Below are 10,243 nucleotides of genomic sequence, written 5' to 3'. Positions count from 1 at the left end.
GAATTCTATCCATCCCTGGGACTCCGTCCACCGCAGCCCCTCCAGGCCACCCCATAGATCTGTATGCCCAGGCCTCATCCTCACAAGTCCCCACCACAGCCCCTCCGGACCTCCCCATAGATCAGCCCGAGTGCTCGCTAGCCTCCCCCGCAGCCCCACACTCCAGCACTAGCTCCCCCGGGATCCAGCCGGTCACTAGCCCCCTGCACACGGAGCTCTCAGCCCAAACCAAGCCTAGGGAGCTGCCGAGCCAGGGAGACCGACGCTCCCAGCGCTGCTCTCGCCCCCCACAGCGCCTCCGGGTCACCGGTGAACCCCTGCATCACCGGCGCCGGCCAGGAAAAGCTAAGCCCCACGTGGAAGCGCCCTGCCCCCTCCAGAGATCCAGGAGACAAATCACCTCCTCCTCTTCCAGGCCGAGCGTCCTGGCTCCGCCCACCATGCAGCGTCATTCCCGGGCACCGCCCACTCCCCTGTTGCAATGCCAGCAGGCGAGCACCTCCCCTCCTACAGGCTCCGCCCCTCCAGCAGGCTCCAGCGTGATGCTTACACAGGAGGCGGAGATCACCAGTGTAATGTCCACAGCTGCAGGTTCCTCTGCTCGGTCTCTCCTGACCGATCAGCGCTCCCTGCAGCAGGGCTATAACATTACAATACACACAGTGCACCAAGCACCACTGACACACACACCACAGCCCCACTAACAGCCCCCCCTCACACAGCCCTTACCAGACATACAATGCCCCCTATACTCCCACTCCTGCCCCCCAGCAATGCTCAGCACACCACTAACCACGTAATCCCCACTAACTCACCACATTCAGTGCACATCCCAACATTAACCAGCGGAAACCACTTAGTTACTGCACATAACCCGCCCTGCGAAACAATTAGCACAAGTTATAATGTCCCCTCGGTCGCCCCCCAGCGCACCCATAGCCACAGCAGGCGCAGGCATAGGCGCGGCAGGTCCTCCCCAACCTCCTCCGACGAGTCCCGACGCCATTCCCCACATCCCTCTAAAAGGCGATCCCGACATTACCACCGGAGACGCAGCTCCCATAGGAGCCGCCACAGATCGCGGTCCTCCAGATGGCGTACCCCATCATCATCTTCACAATGGTCCGACAAATCCGAGAGTCCCGACAGACTAGCCCGGCCTCTCGACCGACGCCAGCGGTCACGAGCCGCATCCATGGCTGTCAGCCAGGGAGACCGGTCATCTCCCAGGGCGCCCGGCGAAATTAACCAGACCATCATCCAAGCAGGAGTCCCTCCAGCACCCGGAGTCGCTCCTCCAGCCATCATCCTAGCGGGAGCCGGAGTCCCTCCAGCACCCGGAGTCGCTCCCCCAGCCATCATCCCAGCGGTAGCCGGAGTCCCTCCATCACCTGGAGTCGCTCCTCTAGCCATCATCCCAGCGGGAGCCGGGGTCCCTCCATCACATGGAGTCGCTCCTCCGTCCGTCAATCGAGTGGGAGCCGGGGTCCCTCCATCACATGGAGTCGCTCTTCCTGCATCACACAGCGGTGAGTTCTCCGAGGCCAATGCACACGACACCGTACATAATATCGGGCATAACGCAGTGGGGAACGAGCTAGCGTCAACCATTAAGGCATTAATTCATCAGCTGACGCGCTCTCGCGCTACACCAGAAGATAAAGCTACACCGCAGCTAGCGAGCCTTCACAAGGACGCGTTCTTCTGCGGTATTAGCCCCCTAGGGGCGCACATAGATCAGGAGACAAGAGACAAAATCTGGAATAATGACTATATTGACATATGGTCCCTATTATCCCCCGACCAACTGACTATAGATAAAGAAAGGAGGACAAACGACCGTTCATACGACAGAAATAGACCGAAAATAGCGCAGACGATGAATAATTGGCTACAGGCTTTCGCAGTCTTAGGCTGTATTATGGGCCAGAAGCATCCGGAACGCTGCTCCGAGCTCTATATATATCAGGATCTGATATATAACTCATACAAGGCCCATGGCGGGTCAGCCTGGCGGCGGTATGACGAGGAGTTCCGCAGGCGGCTGGCCCTGCAACCCAGCCTAGGCTGGGGAGTTAAAGCGACAGACGTATGGTTACGACTGATGCTGTCACAGAAGCAGCCCCCCTTTTCACCTACGACCACTAGCTACCCCGCAGCCCAACACTCAGTGGTCGTGCGAAAAAACGGGCCCTGCTGGCAATTTAATGAGGGAAATTGCCGTTTCCACGCATCGTGCAGATACAGACACGACTGCTCTGCTTGTGGAGGAGGACACCCAGCAGCAAGGTGTACCCGTCCAGCAATCAGGGTGCCTACAAGGCAGAACCCCGGTGAGCGTAACCGCAATGGCCCCCTGGTTAAACCTCTACCCTAATAAAGAAGCTGCAAGGCAATTGCACTCCGGCTTTACACACGGTTTTATTATCCCCTTCAAACCTAATAGAACACCAACCCTGGCGCATAACCTAAAATCCGCTCGCGAATTCCCCGACATCTTGAAACAAAAAATTCAAAATGAAGTAAACCTAGGCCGAATGGCGGGCCCCTTTGAATCAATCCCTTTCCAAAATATCAGGATATCCCCGCTAGGCATTATCCCAAAAAAGGAACCCGGGAAGTATCGTCTAATCCATCATCTGTCCCACCCAAAAGGCGCATCGGTTAACGACGGAATCCCCCCAGAGGAAGCATCGGTAACATACGCGTCCTTTGACAAAGCAGTAGAATTAGTCCGCGAAGCGGGGCCCGGTGCCCTGCTAGCTAAATCTGACATAGAGGCGGCATTCCGCCTATTACCCGTGCATCCCGACTGCTTCCACCTGCTAGGCTGCAAGGTGAACGAACACTATTATTACGATATGTGTCTGCCAATGGGATGTTCCATCTCATGTCACTACTTTGAGTTGTTCAGTTCGTTCCTGGACTGGGTAGTTCGTTACGAAACAGGCAGCAATTCCCTGATCCATTACCTCGACGACTTTTTATTCGTCGGCCCCGTAAACTCTAAACTCTGCTCCCTCCTCCTCACAAAATTTAAATTTATAGCTCAGCGCTTCGGTGTCCCGCTATCACCAGAAAAAACAGTCGGCCCCTGTAACGTCTTGCCTTTCCTCGGCATCGAGATAGACACTAACGCAATGGTTTTTCGCCTACCAGCAGAAAAAATTCAGAAAACACTGCATATGCTGGAGGGTTTCTGCGAGGCAAAAAAGGTTACCCTCCGACAGATGCAGTCCTTGCTGGGTCTGCTGACATTCGCCAGCCGCGTAATGCCGGTCGGCAGGGCCTTCTCTCGGCGATTATCACTAGCAACAAAGGGCATTTCCCAACCAGGCCATAGAATCAGGCTCACTCGCTCGCTGAAGGCAGACTTACTAGTCTGGAAGACTTTCCTTCAATCTTTCAATGGCCATACCTGCGTCATGGCTAAAGAGACGTCAAGCACAGACCTAGGGCTCACTGTAGGTGGACGTAATAAAAAGAGCTTTGCGGCAATCTACAAGAACCAGTGGTGTACCGGCAGCTGGCCGGATCTGTGGGCCACATCAAGCTGGGGGAGTGACCCAGCCCTGCTAGAAATATTCACAATTGTATTATCCATGGAGTTATGGGGTCATCAGCTGGAAAACTCAAACATTCGATTTCCAACAAAAAATCCAATAACGGCGAAGAGCTTAAATCACATGTCGTCTGCGTCGCTGCCCTTACTGGCTCTGCTACGCAGGCTCGCCCTTCTGTGCCTGAGACACAACATCTGGTGCCGAGCTCATATAACGGCAGACATAGACGATAACCTTGTTAACTCTCTTTTATGTTCCGATTGGCAGGCCTTCACAGACCATCTCCCAATGGCGCATCCAGAGGGTATCCCGTGTCCTCCATCGCTATGGGACACCGTAGCCAATCACTAATGCCTCTAATCCGTGCCTCCGTTACACCGGCTACCTGGCAGGTCTATGGTAAGGCTTGGGAGGAGTGGTGTTCACTAATCCAGGGTAGGCCCGTTCATAACTGCGACCGCGCAAGAAGCGAAGTGACGACGGAATTTTTGCTTCGGCTCAAAGAACAAGGGGCGTCGGGCACATCGGGACAACGGCATTTATCAGGGATAGCCTTCTTTTTTCAATTAGCAGGGTGGGTGGATGTGACGAAGTTCTTTGTCATTAAGCAAGCCATGAAAGGCTGGAAAAGGCTTCAACCTAGTCAGGAATGTCGTCGCCCCATGTCACTGAAATTACTACACGACATTATTGCAATATCCCCCTCAATATGCAAGTCTCCATACGAGGCGTCCCTCATATCAGCAGCCTTCGCTATCGTTTTTTTCGGCGCGCTGCGCATTGGTGAATTGTTACCACGCTCAAAAACAGCAACTGAAGGCGGGCTACTCAACGAGGATTTAGTCATATGCAGCAACGCTCTGCGCATTCGCGTGCGTAAATCCAAATGCGACCCCACCGGGAGGGGCACGTGGGTCCTGGTTAACTCAGCAGACGGCCCAGTATGCCCACTAAAAATAGTCAAACAGTACGCGCTGATCAGACACGCAAGCAGATTTTTTCTTTCCCATACGGACGGGTCCCCGCTTACCAAGTATCAATTCCAAGCAATGTTTAAACAGTGCTTAGCGAAAGCTGGGGAGAATCCGAAGGAATACGGGACACATTCCTTCCGAATCGGGGCAGCCACTGAGGCAGCGAGGGCAGGAGTAACGGAGGCTGAAGTGCAGAGAATGGGTCGATGGAAGTCCGCTTGCTTTGCCAGATATATAAGACCGGATTTGCTGAAATAACACGTTTATCTATTACAGGCGACTGCAGACCGGCAGTCTGGGTAGTTGGTCACTCTTATATTTACTGGGCAGAAAAAAGAGCCATGATTCGACCAGGAGGAAAGAACCTTGGCTTCAGAAACGTTGAGGTCAATTGGAGAGGCATCAAAGGGCTAAGATGGCAACAAATTTTCCCGGAGATGGTGGACATCTCCAGGTCGGCCACGGGGCCGTTGGTAATGGTGATTCATGCTGGTGGCAATGATTTGGTGAAACGCAGTACGGTCGAACTACTAACAGTGATGAAGACGGACATCGAACGTTTGGCCTACCTCTTCCCGGATACAGTATGGGTGTGGTCAGAGATAGTACCACGAGCGGTATGGCACGGAGCAAAAAATGCAAATGGCATAGAGCGGTCAAGGAGAAAGATCAATGCGAGAATGGCAAAATTCATGAGAGAAAGATGTGGAATCGTGGTGCGTCACCACCAGTTGGAAGGCGATAACTCTGCACTGCTGAGGGCAGACGGAGTGCACCTTACGGACATTGGTCAAGACATTTTGTTGTCCGGGATACAGGACGGAGTGGATCAGGCCCTGAAGGTGATGGGTGGGGTCGGAGTCCTGTGTAGGCGGTACACATGATCCTCCGTGGCGGAAAATGGCGGAGAGGGGGCCAAGGTCGTAACAGCTCGTTGGCTGCACGCCGGTCGGTCGCAGACAAGGTTGCGGCGACGAGCTCGTAATGACATGGAAGGCCCCTTCTCTACCTATGAACTTAATAAACTGTGACCGACCTGTTTTCACCCCATCTAGGCCTGCCCGTGTTTTCATTTGGGGACTGGGGGGAAGAGGGGAGGGCACCGCTTCAAACATACGGGTCTCCACAGTCTGGCAGGCACGATACTGCTTAAGGAACGTGTCTCTGACTGTGGAGCCCCCCCCCTGACCAATCCTAAAGGAAGCAAGGGTCGTGCCCATATCCCCTCTTTCCACCATTCCCTAGGTGAGCCACTAATTGGGATGCCCAGCTGACCAACGGGATCACAAGAGAAAGGGGGGTCCAGCCACACCTACAGGGGTTAAATTCAGTGCCCGGGGTCAGCGATTTCCTCTTTCCCTCTGGCTGCCCCTCTAGAAGCTTTTGTCCCACCCTCCCTCCCTTATATGCTCAGCACCCTCTTATTAGTTTTATTGTTTTTTTTTTTATCAGAATAATTGTGTGTTAACTGAATATATGAATATAGATGCAACCCTTGTATTTGAAATTACGTCACAGCGGAAAATGGCGGAGAGGGGGCCAAGGTCGTAACAGCTCGTTGGCTGCACGCCGGTCGGTCGCAGACAAGGTTGCGGCGACGAGCTCGTAATGACATGGAAGGCCCCTTCTCTACCTATGAACTTAATAAACTGTGACCGACCTGTTTTCACCCCATCTAGGCCTGCCCGTGTTTTCATTTGGGGACTGGGGGGAAGAGGGGAGGGCACCGCTTCAAACATACGGGTCTCCACAGTCTGGTACATTCTTGGCGTTGCCTCATGTCTATTTCTGAAGGTTTCCCTTCTCTAAATCCTAATGTTGTCCATTCCTTCTTTGACTACCTCTACTCTATCTTTCTTTTCTCCACCTTGAAGCACATATTTTCTTCAGACTTTTGAAAACCATCTTAGCCCTTCAGTGTGCTCTATCTCTAGTCATCTTGCTCTTCCACACTTGATCATTTCTCCTTCACTTTTTGAGCATGGCCAAACTCTACCGTAAAACGTTTTTGACCTAATTTCCTTTTTCCACAGTGAATGGGACATTCTTGGCATTGCCTCAGGTCTATTTCTGAAGGTTCTTATTCTTCTCTAAGTCCTAATGTTGGCCATTTCTTCTTTGGCCACCTCTACTCTATCTTCCTTTTCTCCACCTAGAAGCACACATTTTCTCCAGACTTTTGACAAACATTTTAAACTTTCGGTGTGCTCTATCTCTAGTCATCTTGGTCTTCCACACTTGATCATTTCTCATTCACTTAATGAGCATGGTCAAACTATGCCCAAAAAAGTTTTTGACTACATTTCCTTTCCCCACGATGAATGGGACATTCTTGGTGCTGGCTCAGGTCTGTTTCTGAAGGTCCTTCTCTGTTAACTTATTCCTTCTTTGGCTACCTCTATTCTCTCATGATTTCCTACATCTCATAGCACAAATTTGCTGTTTATGAAGGTCCTTCTTCTTCTCTCTCTCCTAACGCTGGCTGTTCCTTCTTTGACCACCTCTTCTCTATCTTCCTTTTCTACACATAGAAGCGCATAATTTCTCCAGACTTTTGAAAAACATCCTAGCCCTTCAGTGTCTCTAGTCATCTTGCTCTTCCACACTTGAACATTTCTCCTTCAATTTTTGAGCATGGCCAAACTATGCCCAAAAAGATTTTTTACTAAATTTCCTTTTTCCACGATGAATGGGACATCCTTGGTGTTGCCTAATTTCTAAAGGTCCATCTTCTTCTCTAACGCCTAATGTTGGCCATTCCTTCTTTGACCACCTCTACTCTATCTTCCTTTTCTCCACCTAGAAGCACATATTTTCTCCAGACTTTTCAAAAATATCTTGGATCTTCAGTGTGCTTTATCGCTAGTCATCTTGCACTTCCATGCTTGATCCTTTCTCTTTCACTTTTTGAACATGGCCAAACTATGCACTCAAAATGGAACTTTCTTGGTGTTGCCTCAGGTCTATTTCTGAAGGTCCTTCTACTTTAACTAATTCCTTCTTTGGCCACCTCTATTCTGTCTTCATTTCCTACATCTCATAGTTCAAAGTTTCTGAAGGTCCTTCTTCTTCTCTATCTCCTAATGTTTGCTGTTCCTTCTTTGACCACCACCTCTACTCTATCTTCCTTTTCTCCACCCAGTAGATATTATTTTTGGAAGACCTTTCAAAAGCATCCTAGGTTCATCTTCAGACCTTTAGTGCTGCAGTCATTTTGCACATATTTTCTCCAGACTTTTGAAAAACATCTTAGACCTTCTGTGTGGTCTATCTCTAGTCATCTTGATCTTCCACACTTGATCATACCTCCTTTACGTTGTCGAGGAAAGTTTTTTTTTTTTACTAAATTTATTATTTCTTCAATGAATGGGACATTCTTGGTGCTGTCTCAGACCTATTTCTGAATGTCCTTCTACTTTAACACCTCTATTCTATCTTCATTTCCTACATCTCAGAGAACAAATTTTCTCCAGAACTTTGAAAAACATCAACCGGATTTTATGTGCTATATCTGTAATCAACTTGCTTTCACACACTTGATCATTTATCCTCCATCTGTCCCATCAAGCAAGGACAATCTATGCCCAAAAAAGTTTTGGGTGTAGATTATCTCCAGTAATAGGACATTCTTGGTGTTCATCCTCTCCTGTTGGCCATCCTTCATTCGATCGCTTCTACTTTGATTCTTTCCTGCATCTCTTATCACAGATTTCTACAGTCCTTTCAAAAATATCCAAGGTCCAGAATGCCAGACCTTCCTGCTTTATCTCTAGTCATCTTGCTCTTCCAAATTTGATCATCTCCAAAGTAGAACAAGTTCTTCTTAAGTTCTTCTTCTACATAAACTCCTACTTTTAGCCTTTCCCGTTTTGGCCATCTCTATTTTGTCTTTGTTTTCTGCATCTCATAGCACAAATTTTCTCCAGACCTTTCAAAAAATCATTTTAGGTCCAGTTCTCCAGAACTGTATGCTCTAGTCATCTTGCTCTTTCACACTTGATCATTTCTTCTCCACCTTTCGAGCATGGCCCAACTACTGTATGTTAAGATTTATTAAATTCGAAGATGTGTACTTCTTCATATCTCACTCTGTGGATGATTTATTATCTCAATGGACCATAAAAAAGGGCTTCAGAGGTAGCAATCTCATCCGAGCCCTGGTCCTTAAATAGTTGTAAAGGCTTCTGCACTCAATGGAGGGATAAGAAACAACTCTACATCCCTCCACTGAAAGTCAATGTGCTTGCACCAACATTGGGGACCTAAATACAACACTAATGACACCAACCTTGAACATATGGTCTCCTTTAGTCAATGAAGCTCCAAGTTTGCCCAAATGAATTATTTGAGTGTCCTCTAGTGTCCATGATTGGTTTTTCGATGGGGATTGCATCTCAAGCTTTAATATAATTATTTTATTTCTTTCATTGTTTCTCCATAGGAGTTGGGGACCGAATATTACGTTGTTACTCCTCCCGTGGGATCCTCTAAAGAGTTTGCGATCATTACAAAAGATCCTGCCACAATAACCGTATATCCTACGGGTACATTGACCTATTCTGGCAAAATTTACCCCAAAGGGAAGTCATTTGCAGTCATTCTTCAAGGCTCTGAAGTGATCCAGTTCCAAAGTGATGATGATCTGAGTGGCACCCGACTGCTGTCAGATAATGAAGTTGCAGTCCTAAGTGGTCACACCTGTGCCCAGAAGTTCACCAAGTGCAACCATGTCTATGAACAGCTGCAGCCCACTTTTATTTGGGGGACAACATTCGTCATACCGACTGTATCGCTTCAGACCAATTATGATCTGGTGTACGTTACAGCTGATGTCGACAACACCCTAGTGACTTATAAAGCCGGATCTCTGCAGAAGAGCGTGGAACTAGATGCTGGAAATGGCTTGGAACTGGAACTCAAGCCGGACGCTCCACTCTTCATCAACTCAACAGATGGCATCCAAGTCATGTACTACAGTACCGGTGGCAGCAAAGGATCGATAACCTATAACACAAATCTAATGACCGTCCCAGATGTGACCTCATTTTGTACTTCATTCCAAACTCTGAAAGATTTAAGTAACGAAGCCATTATTGTGGCTAAGACATCTGATCTGAAAAGCATAACTGTGAATAAAGCTTCTCTGGATGGCGTCAACTGGAAGACGATCCAAGGAACTGATTTTTCCTGGGGGGAGTACCAAGGGACCTCAAAATCTAAGCAAAATATATTCGAGAGCAGCAAAGGCCAATTTTTTCTAAGTTTTTATGGGATTTCAAACGTAAATGCAGTTGGAGAGGTGGCGACTTGTCTTGCTGGTAAGTTGACTTGATGGACGGAGGAGGTTAATGTGACGATACATCACTAGATGTCACTAGAAGCTACTAGAGACAGGGAAGTCAAACATGCCAGTGGTCAGAAAACAGGAAGTCAGATTAGGTACACAGGAAATGACTAGAGCTCAGGTCAGGGTACAAGCCGGAGGTCAGAAGCCAGGAAGTCAGATAAGGTACACAGGGAGCAAGCAGAGCCGACGTCAGGGTGCAAGCAGGAGGTCAGAAGCCAGGAAGTCAGCTAAGGTACACAGGGAGTGAGCGGAGTCGAGGTCAGGGTACAAGCCGGAGGTCAGAAGCCAGGAAGTCAGATAAGGTACATAGGGAGAGAGTGGAGCCATGGTCAGGGCAGAAGCCTGAGGTCAGAAGCCAG

Source organism: Anomaloglossus baeobatrachus, chromosome 11 (genome assembly GCF_048569485.1).
Source record: "Anomaloglossus baeobatrachus isolate aAnoBae1 chromosome 11, aAnoBae1.hap1, whole genome shotgun sequence".
Taxonomy (NCBI): Eukaryota; Metazoa; Chordata; class Amphibia; order Anura; family Aromobatidae; genus Anomaloglossus; species Anomaloglossus baeobatrachus.
The sequence above is the reverse complement of the archived record's forward strand: the minus strand, read 5'-3'. Positions refer to the sequence as shown.